Consider the following 11,552-nt stretch of genomic DNA (forward strand, 5'->3'; position numbering starts at 1 on the left):
CCCCAATACCCTGGTCAGAGACACAATCCCCTGCCCCTGTCTTCTTATTAAACTCTATTTTGAACTATTTCCCTGAGTGGGGGATGTTTTGCATGCATGAGTGTGCATGGTGCCAGCAACTGGAGTTGTACCATGGGTCACAGGGACCCAGTTGCCCGGGGCGCCAGCAAGCAGAGAAGCCAGAGCCCATGCATACTGTCTGGGTACATATACCAGTGTGTGACCGCTTCCAACCACCAAACTGGACTTGCCAGCAAGTTGGATAAGAGGTTGGGAAGCCAGGCAGAGACCAGAAGGTCTGTCAGCTCTGCACCAGCTACTGGAGGGGCCTGTGGGCCCCTGGGGAGACACGTGTCCGGGTGCCAGCTGCTGGGGAGATGGGGGATGCAGGGCCAGTTTTGGGGTAGACAGAGCGTCTAGAACCAGCTAGCAGAGGGATCCATATGGTGTGTACATAGGTATATTTTCCATTAACGGGCTGTCATCCTGATCAGCTACAGAGGGGAACAGGACGAGGCCATGGTGCTGCTTGTGTTTTCTGTCTGTGTTGATCCATGTGGCTGTCCACAGGTGTATATGTCTATATACGTATGGTGTGTATGTGAGCCCGTTGGGAACACTGCCGGTTGGTCCAGGGGATACAGAGCCGCCACAGCCTCCCCTCTGCCGGGCTGCCGGGCATGACAAGCCCTAACAGATGGGCCCTGCTCAGCCAGAAGGTTTCAAACCCGTCTCCTAAACAACTAAGCAACGCTGCTCAGAAATACTAGGTTTGCTTCCAGGCTGTAAGGAATTACGGCCTACTGGTTACAGATCCGCTTGTATCTCTTCCTCTGAACCTGTCCCCTGCCGTACCCTCGCCTGCTGTATAATCACTTCTCTCTTGGGAACGGCAGGCAGCACTCAGCAGCTCTATTTCAGTAACACGTACACCACACAAACCAGAAAACACTACTGCATGGCTTCTTCCCTTTGTGATAACCTGCTTCATAATGTTCCTCCTCCTTCAGTGTTGTTCTTTACATTTTTTTCCCCCCCTGAAGGCTTTTCTGGGAGGACATTTAGTTGAAAGCAGAGGCTGTTGCTAGGTTATCTTCCCTAGGCTAGCTAGCAAGAATTTCAAATGACTTCCATGTTCCTGAGCAGAAAGACTTCTTTAGGCAGTGATGTTTTTGCTGTTTTCCAAAGACAGCAACGTTGTCAGCGTGAAGGAGGATGTTGCCTCTGCAAGGCTGCAGCAGAGTAGTTTGGGGGTGGGTGAGAGGGGCGAGCTGAACATGCAGGCACACAAAATTTAAGATAGAAATAGCATGTGAGGCAGTGTCCCACCAGCTTGATAATACCTTATCAGCCCCAGCTGACGAGACTCATCTTTGCTATAGAGTCCAGGATCGGTGCTCCAGTGTCTATTGCCTGCAGTCTGCTGGTTCCCTCTCAGATCTCATCTTTCTTCAAAGCACACGAGGGACATCTATACACATTTTCACTCACTGACTTACAATCTGATTTATTCCTACTTACCTCATGATTCAAGAGATGATTTGTTAGCGTAGATGTATCAAAACTGATGTCTTTAACTCTTAGGCCCTGCCACGGCTGGTCCTCGGAACTTAGTTGGAGGATTGGGCTCTCCTCATATCACCCACACTTCTTCCAGAAGAGCCTGAAAATTGAGCTAATTGAACTGTTTGCTGTGTGAAAACTATTTACTAGGAGCAAAAAACCCCAGTCTTTTCATTGTAACGCAATTTTTAGAGGAAATCATCCAATTTAGAATTAGATGAGACTTAGTTGACAAAAATCTCCATACAGGTGCTTTGCCATGCTCTGTTGTTAATTCTTCCTTCACAAATTGCTTGTTCCCAGCATTGCAAAACTGTGGTTTACTGTAAACATATTACTGCTATGAACTGAATACAGAGGTCTTTTTTTCTTCCCCCTTTTTTTTTTTTCCTAAGTAGAAGCGGGGCAGCTGTTGATCAATTTTGTGACATGAAAGATGGTGATGTCATGACCTGGCAGGAACAAACACTGACCACAGGAGACGCAAGAGGAGTGGATCCAGACAAGGAAATAACCCGCTGGTAATGCAGTGTTCAGAAAAAAAGCAAGGGGACAAAAAGCACGATTAAAGAAATCAGGGAGATAGGAGGAGGAGACGGCTCTGGATTTTAAAACCCCACAGTTGAGAATTGCAACCTCATACGCCTCAAATTTCTATTCTCTTTTTCTCTCTCTTGTTCTCATATGGAAATGTTGCTTTTGCTCTTTGGTTCAGCCGGGTTTTTTTTCTGAATATAAGGTAATTTGTCTCAGACTAGATAGCGGGGGGCAGACTTCAGCTGGTGTAAATGGGTCTCACTTCACTCTCATTGAGAAGCTGCTCCAACGCTCTTTGTTCTGTGTCTATGAAACAGAACTGCTGAAACATGTCAACTGCTCGGCGCTTATCGCAGTGCTCTTGGTTAGGCTCTCTTCGTCTTCTGCTTTTGTATCGTATTGCTTTGTATTGTCTTCTTGCAGTTTTGTCAGAGAGGCAACTACATTTCATTGATGGTGTACGTGCAACTCGTAGTCTTGGGGAAAAATAATAAAGAAGCAAACTGACACTTATACTGTAAACGCCTGGAATTAATTCCAGGAAAGAATAATCTTTCAAAGCAGGAACGCTACGTGGAAGGCAGATTGTCAGCTACCCACAATTTCTTTCTATACTGCCTTGGCATCAGTACTGATGTCTTTTCCTTTGCCCTTTCCCTAGGTGCATTAATGCCACCACACATCATAACTTCACTAAAACTTCACTATTGCTGGATGCAGCCAAAATGTATCTGCATCCCTGCAGGTGGATGTTGAAATATCATGTTGGGCTGGTGAAGAGTAATTTTACTAAACAGTCGATACTAGTTTTACTTTAGCTTGTAATTTTCTTTTCCTTCTTTTCTATGAAAAATTGGCTGTCTCTCAGACCTCCGAAAACAGTGCTGGATTCTCAAATACCAAATTGCACTGCTGTAGCTCCACTGGCTTCAAAGTGGATACTTCTGATTTACTGGCCCTCAGTGAGGATAGAGGCCATAGTGCTGCGTGTATTTCATATTAAATGTCCGTGGTATAGTATCACAAAGGCAGTTTTCTAATGTCTGTGCCTTCTAAATAATTAATCTAGAAGTCTGTATGTCCTGGCTCCAGTAATACCGCTCTACTGGTGTTGACCATTATTTGTGATTTAATGTTAACTTTGTTTTTCAGTCAAATAAAAAAGCGTATTTTGTGTGCACCCAAGTCAGATGTTTCTGGGAGAATAGGGCCTTTGATAACACTGAGGGAAAAATTTAATTGTACCCCCACCCCCACATCATTTACATAACTCAGATTGATGAGATAGGAAGGAAAGTGTTTACAGTGCAAGAAGATAGGAATTTGGGGATTTAAATAGGAAGCGAATCGAAATGAGCTGTCTGAGGTAATTATGAAACACATACTTCATATGTTTTCATTAGATATTGCTATTATACTACACAAGGCAAAGGAGTTTGATTAAACTACAGCTCAGTATATAAATTTATGCATAAATTACCCAGAAATCAGTTAGTTCATTATCTTTCAGGAACTCAGCAGGGGACTGAGCAAAAGTTTAGGTGCATTGGGATAAATAATTTGAACAAGAATAAAACCTGTGTTTGGTAGGAAGGAAAAACGGAGGCAAGGCCTGTGAGATGGATTACAACAAGGGGTTAAATTATCTCCTGCGCAAAGCCCCAGGCAGGGAGAACAGCAGGGAGGGCAGGGAGGGCTGAGCTCCTTCTGCCCCACTGGGAAGCCCAGGGCACAGGTAGTCTTTGCCCGTAGCTCCTGTGGGACCACGCTAACGCCTGGAGAAGGGGCACTTCTCTCCTGCAGGCACACCTGCAATGCAGCCACCAGCTTTATCCTTTCTGCTTGGAAACGGTACTTCAGGCTGGTTTGGCCGCTGGTTTTCTCATGGAAAGGGGCTCAGCAAATAGTGGGGAGTTAAATTACTTTCTGATTTAACCTGCAGCCTCTGGCATGTATTTTTTTTATGAGAAGGAAAACGTTTCCTCAGATGTGCTCACCCCTTACCTTTTGCAACACACTCATTTTTAGAAACATTGCATATGGGACCATCCATTATAGATCTCAGGAAGGATCGTAGGTGAAATCCACCATCAGGCTACCCACAGCTTTGAGCCGGCATTTCACCTCGGAATGTTGCTGCGAAGGAACCACCGGATGAAAAGTGATGCTGCCAGAAGGTCTGTGACAAGTGGAGTGTGATCTCCACAGACCCTTCCAGCATTAAAATCTATGCTAAATATTTGTTTTCAATTGGTCATTATTCCTTGGGCCTGACTGCCATTTAACAAAACGAGTGTTCATGAGAATGTAATACCAACCATTTCGTGAGAGAAGCCATCTGCTTAACACTCTGCGTTAACCTTTCTATCACTATAGAAGGTCTGTGAATTCTATCCAGGTCTGTACATCAGCATTTGATTGATAGAAAAGTACATAAATGCTCCTTTTCTCCTTTTTTGAAGCAGGCTGGACTAAATTTCTTCTGCTTCTGCCTACATGAAGAGATGCTATAACATTTTTGTTGATAATGAGAATACAGGTTTAGTACCTGTGTTCAGGACTTACGGTATGATCTCACTGAAATACCTCTCAAGGATCTGTCTCTCAAGGCTATTCATACTTTTCTGCATTTTTGTTAATAACTGCTACAAACACTGTCAAAGGGCTTAGCGTTTGACTTATAGCTCTCTTTTAGCTTTTTTTTCTCCCCTCTTCTATTCCTGCTGAGGATGCTTGTTCCCTTTTAGTCTTTCATCGCTTTAAATTTCTTTACAATCAATTACAAGACATGATCTGTCTATCTCACTCCCTGTCTGTAGTATATCAGCACCAGCTTCAACTGTAATCCACTCTGCCTTGTTATTGACTGCCTCTCTCCAAGCCTGGTATCATCATCAAATACCACTGCCTGACTAAACAATCTTTTAATAAATAAGCACAACAAACCTTGGTCCTAATAATAAAGCTTCTGACTCTCTGATAATCCCCTTTCCCATTAATTCACTCTGAAGTCCAATATTCTTTCTATATTCCCTGCCAGAATAATCTATTACATCAAGCATTTTGCAGGGAACTGTTACGAGCACTGTTCCTTTTCCACCATGGTCTGCTGTCAGCAGATGCCACGTGGTAAGCTTGTTAACTCTTTCAGAATTTTGACTGGTATTTCATAGATTTATACATTTTCACACCAGAAGGGACATCTCGCTTCACACCCAATATGACCTGAACTACAGAGTTTTATCCAGCCGTTCTTAGGTCAGTGTGGACTACTCCTTACTGCTCTGCAGCATGTCTCTTAGGAGGACTTCCAGTCTTGAATTCAAGTGATAAGACTTGTCCACAGCCACTGGTCATTTATTTTTGGTGTTTAACTACTATTGTTGTGAAAAATACACACCTTTGAATGCGCGGTTTGAATCCTGTTTGAATTTGACTGCTGTCAGCCTCCAGCCACTGCATCCTGTTACGCTGCTGCGTGCAAGATTAAACAACTTAAATGCCCTCAGAAATTTTTTCCTCCAGACAGAGTATGGAAAGTTCATTTCAGCTTTCAAATAGGTTGCTCACTCCCTCCCTCACCCTCACTCCACTTCTCACAGCATCCATGTGTACTCATTCTAAGCCCTCTCCAATCTCATTATCATAGGATCACAGAATTGCCTAGGTTGGAAGGGACGTTTCAGATCATCTAGTCCAGCCATCAACCTAACTCTGACAAAAACCATCACTAATCTAAACTATATCTCTAAGCACTATGCCTACTTGTCTTTTAAATACCTCCAGGGATGGTGCCTCAACTATCTTCTACTCATCTTCTACTGTCCCCTTTAAGTGTAGGTGGAATAAGCAGAAACAGCATATCCCAGTAATGCTCTTGCCCCTAGTGACTACGTAGGTAAATTAATATCCATAATCCTACTTTCTGTTTCCCTTGTTCACCCACAAATGGTTCATATTAGGTCTTTTGGTCGTGACACCCTGCTGGGAGGTTTGCAGTCTACTGCCTTTATTGAGTCTATGATGCTTGCTGTAACTGAAACAAGAACTGTCACTGTAGCTTTCTCTTGCAAGTTTTCCCCAATATTTTCTCCGACAGCACTTTCATCCAATGTTATCTTCACCTGATTACTTTTCCCAGTGTTGTTTTGAATAAAAGGAATGGTTTCTTGCTGGCAGATCAAATCCCTTCTTAAAAGTACAGGCACTAAATTTGATACCTTCTATTTCATTGATTTTTTTTTTCTTCATATTTTAAAGAGCTCTTTAATGCAGTACATTTGCTAATATATCTGCATTTATCTTTCTCCCTTTTTTTCTGAATAGGGCATGGGTCTTTGATGCTGGCAATTAATTTAAGCCTCCTGATGTCCTCCTTGCATTGACTTCATCTTGGAGTAGCCTTGATTTATTATGGTATATTTTCTTCTCATGGAAAATAAACACCTGATTATTTCTCCATCACATTTTGTGAACATAGGAATAAATAAATAATTTTATTTTTTTTTATAGTGTCAGCCCTTTCAACAATATATTACCCCTTCTATCTCTCATTGCACCTCTTGTGCCATGTCTTGTTCCTTTATGTATACGAAACATGTCTTCCCATTTATCTTACATCTCATTCACATCTCTTTCCATTCTTCACCTTGCCTTTTCTTATCATTTTTCTGCAGTCTCACGATCATTTCTATAATCTTCCTACTCCTCCCCTGTATTGATGTTTTATACCCGGTGCTAACCTTTATCTCATTCCTGATTACTTTTTGTACTTTTGTTCATCGCACGGTGTATGAATTGTTACAAGCTTTGGGCTTGCCTGCTCCAACGGTGCTTAATGCTGCGGATATATTGATGCACCTGCCTATAAGGAATTTCTGACTATCTGCCATTTTTCTCCACAAATCCATTTCCCTGCCATTAATCATTTCTCAAATCTCAGCAGGCTGATTCCTCTGCATAAGCTATCTACAGCTAAGTCAAGCCTTGCCCTCTTCTTTTTTTTATTCCTGGGATAAAAGGATTGTTTTGGTCGGGGGAACAAACTTGGCCTGAAACTGTGAGTGAAAAAGGGGCAGAGTACTGGTGTCTGACAACTGTATACTGGGACCAGCTGAAACTGGGAGGGGAAGCACAAGATCTCCCTGTTGCTCGCTCCTTCTTGAGAGCAGCCTCTTCTTGCAAATGAGGAGGATGGCGGCAATGCAGTGCTGGTGCTGGAGACTCCTGAGATGGAGAGGAACGTCCTCATGTGCCAAGGATGCCTCGGAGATAGTCACTGCTAAACCCACCACCATCACCAGTGTCTCTGACTGGGTTTTCATTCTCCTTTGCCTCTTCCTTCACAAAGTTCCAACCTTCCCTAAACATACAATGTGTATGTCAAGAAGTGAGACTAGAAACCTGATGGAAATAATGAAAAAAACTTCCATTCTGTTGAGTGAGGCCAAGATTTCATTCCAAGTAGCAAAATGCATCAAGGTCTTCAACAGCAACACAGCACTGCCTGTGGGGAACAGCACATCCACACCATGCAGTGGAACTTGTTGTAGGACCTTCAAACCAGCAGAGCCCCTACTAGCCTCAAGGAGAATGGGCATTGCCATGCAGTGCTGGGTGCAAACTAGCACGGTATGCTGGACTGCTTCTGGTTGGGATAACAGCGTTAAGTTCGCATCTCCAAGGATGGAATTGGACATGGTAGGTAAGTCATAAACCTCTCTATGGATGGTTCTTACTTTTTCTAATACCGGTGTCTGGGAGGCAATGGACAACAACAGAGTCAGGAGCGCAACTACGCGCTACTAAATTTGCTGTTCCCATGATTTACTTTTGCGTCTACTTAGCACCAGAACGGGCCTGAGGTGTACTAATATTTTATTTTTTTTGGTATGAGAACACAACGGAAATGTTATGCTTAGAGTTCCATGAAATTGGGTCCCAGTTAGCAAATTTTCTGGGTGGTTTGCCTCATCCCAGCTCTTTGTCCTTCTCACACCAGCCTCTGCCCACACACACAGTTGCTGCTGCCCTGCGCATTGCACACGCACCACTCGCCCTGGCAGCTGACTGCAGGATTTAAGACACATGTGTAAAACAACAGCAGGTTTCTTCCACACATGAGTTTTTTTTCCTGAGCTGCTTGTTAATAACAATTTGCAAGTCCCTTTGTACCTTCTGATTATAACCTAACCTGCACTATTCAGATTTTGTGGATTAATTCATTTTTCTGTATTACTTTTCCCTTAAACTTTGTAGGCATGTATATTCATGAAAAGAACAGAGGGGGAAAAAAAATCCCAGAAATTACCACAAGAAAAACCCCTGCTAAAAGCAATAAGTTTGCTGACAGATGGTAGAATCAGTTGAAAATCGAGTACCATATTTACTAAGTCTAACCCATTTAGTAAGCCAGAAAAGTGTTATCTAATTCTATCCCCTGTGTGTTTGTGTTTTGGAATAAACAGATGCCTAATGAGGAATGTGTCTAGTATGGTTTTTGAAGAACCTGGATGTATCCTGGTTCTGATTCAGTACTTGATTTTGACAAAGATGATAACACACACAGCAGAACCTATTGTTTTGGCTTTCAAATCCGCCAATATTCCAACACTAGCTGACGGACAAAAGGTGGTTTCAAAAAAGGTGCCAGAACAGGGCACAAATCAGAAATAAATGGAAGCGTTGAATGACTTTAACCTGCATTTTACATTTCCTGGTCTATTTATATAACACCCAAAAATGCAGTGAAAGAAAGGGCAAACGCGCTTGAATCACTTGCAGGCTTGACAGCTACCACAATCAATTCCTGTATGTTTTGCACTGGGTTTTATAAAATAATAGAGGCTGGCTTAGAAAGACATATGCTTGTGTACTTTGTGGCAGATCTGGGTGAGAAGCAGAAATTGAATAAACAGAGAAGGGTAATCTGAGTGACGAAGGCTTTAGGGAAGAGGAGACTCTGGCGGGCCGTGCTTGGCCATTAAGGCTCTTGCGCGTGCAGTGCCTGCGCAGAGCAAAGTGACGTCCCTCAAAGGCACTGTCCTAGCACTGCCTGGATGGCTTCTAAAATGTCACCCTTAACGGGAGCCATCAGGAAGTTTACCAAGGAAAATCAGCCCTCTCTAAAGTCTGTAACAAAATTCTTATAGAGCTGGATTTCTCCCATGCTACAGAAGGCTTTTAAAATATGTCTGCTTTCTCGGAATTTGTGGGTGGATGAAATGGATAAAGATAGGATCTGGTCTTCTGTAAAAATAAATAAAATAGCATCTTCAGACAGAGCAGAATATTTCAAAAGACTATTTAATAGGAGGGAGATCTGCTGTTTATTTTCCAGAGTGTTTAAAAGCACAGTGATAGATTTCAATAAACTGATATTCACCCATTCCCACTTGTTGGAGCTGCTCAAGAGCTACTAAAAGCATTTTGCTGTATTTATATCCTATTTTCAATTACACGAAACCGGTCAGCAGTGCGATATTTTAATTCTGGAATTATAAACTATGTTTCTCAAAATACTAGTAAGAGTCACTGGTTGAAGCAGTGATCTGAATACCAGGACTCTCAGCCCTATGCCCAGCATTTGCTGTCTATCTGTTCTCTGAGCAAAAGTGAGCGATTTCTGTTCTCTTTCTATATTCCCCTGTCGACCCCAGAGGTGCACAAGGAAATATGAATCTAAACTCACATGTGCATGTTTCTAATATGGCCAATTTTCTGATTTTGTCATAGGAATATCTAAGATATGGGTCAAGTCAGCATATCGGCGTCCCATTACTGCAGGAAATGCCAACATGCCAGTTAAAGGAAAGCGGACAATGGTGGTGGTAATAGAGTGTTTTAACACCTGGAGATATGTGTGATTCTTAAATATTAATAGCAAGAACTGCATTTCACCTCTTATCTAGGCAATATCTGAAGATGGTTTTCTATTCACATTTTAGGGAAAGCAAGTTTTGATGGGGGACCTGAGGGAAAAGAAAAAGTGCTGGCACTATGGTTTTCTTCTGAAGGCTTTTCCACCCCTCAAAGGCGGCAGAAACAAAATGCTTGTGGGAAAGATTTTACCCTGCCCTTGGTTTAAAAATGCAATATAAGTATAAATTTGGTTTGTTTCTAGTTTTACGTGAAAGAAAGAGGGAAACGGCAAAAGATTGTGGATCCTGATTTTAAAGTTTCACATTTTACTTTGCCCTTTCTTGGCTCTACTTTGTCGCATTTCCAAGGCATTAAAACAGAGACTCAGGGGCCTCGCTAGACATAATGGTATAAAGTTTCTGGTGCAGTAAGCTGTAACACTCTGTATGCTCTGGAAAGTTTGCATTCAGCCTTTTAATAAGTGAAGACGCAACATAATGCTCCTGATAATTTTCAGCACGGACAGATGGTATATGAACAGCCTGGTGGGAGGAGAACCAGCCCAGCTTAGGGTAACAATGTTCGACTAGCTATCAGGGAGGAAACAGACTTCCTCTGCCATTGCCCAGTGCCAAGGAGCTTGTTTTATCTCCTGCTCACCACACTGATCATGCTTTGCTTTCTTCTGTTTTATAGGCATTGGCTTTATGCAGAAAGTGCAGTTCCTTTCTACTGCCAAGACGAAACGGTATTTCAGATTATAACTAGGCTAGAAGTCATTTACAATTAATTCTGCTCAAAAAATCCTGTAGCTGGGAATGCAGATTACACCAATTTGCTGTGAGTTGTTTGCTGGCTGCTGCTATTCCACACTGCATCTTCCCACTCGCGTGCTGAAGCTGGAGCTGGCTGGGGCAGCGGCCCTCGCAGTGAAGCAGGTCACCTTAGCAGGAGTAGGGGTGGCTTCGGGAAGTTTCCCTGGGATGACCGTATCCGCATTAGATTACGCAGATGCTGTGTATGTGGATCTGTCAGTGCTGTTCCCTCCGCAAGACAATTCAGTGGCAGTGGCAGCAGGAAGAGTCACGCTGGAGACAGACAGGCAGCGTGCCGTGGTGGCTCAGCACACTATTTTTGTGAATCTACTTCTCAAAATGCCACTTGCCCGCTTTCAGTTAGCCCGTTCTGCCAAACCCTAAGCACTTTCTAATCTTTGGAAGAAAGGGCTAGGGATATATTTCTTCAGCGTGCTCCATTCTCTACATGAATGCGTTAATTGCGTAGGGCGAAGTATCTCTCCAGCCCTGGAGTGTTGAACACAGTCAGAAAAATCCTGCCGTGTTCTACCTCTGGACAGATGCTTGAGCTGAGCCTAACAGTGGGATGGTTAATAGGTCAAGGAGATTGCTCGTGATGGCAGGATGGATTGAGGATGTGCATTTAGTCCTAATTCTGGGTCTTGGGGGCTAGCAGAGACAAGTGTCTTCCATAAGCAATAAATTCATTTAAAAAGAGAAATGAAGAAGAAAAAGGGCATTGCTTTCTCTCTAGCCTGTGGCTCTCTTGTGAACAGGTGACAAAGAGTAAAAGAA

The sequence above is a fragment of the Rissa tridactyla genome, chromosome 2, assembly GCF_028500815.1.
Source record: "Rissa tridactyla isolate bRisTri1 chromosome 2, bRisTri1.patW.cur.20221130, whole genome shotgun sequence".
Lineage (NCBI taxonomy): Eukaryota > Metazoa > Chordata > Aves > Charadriiformes > Laridae > Rissa > Rissa tridactyla.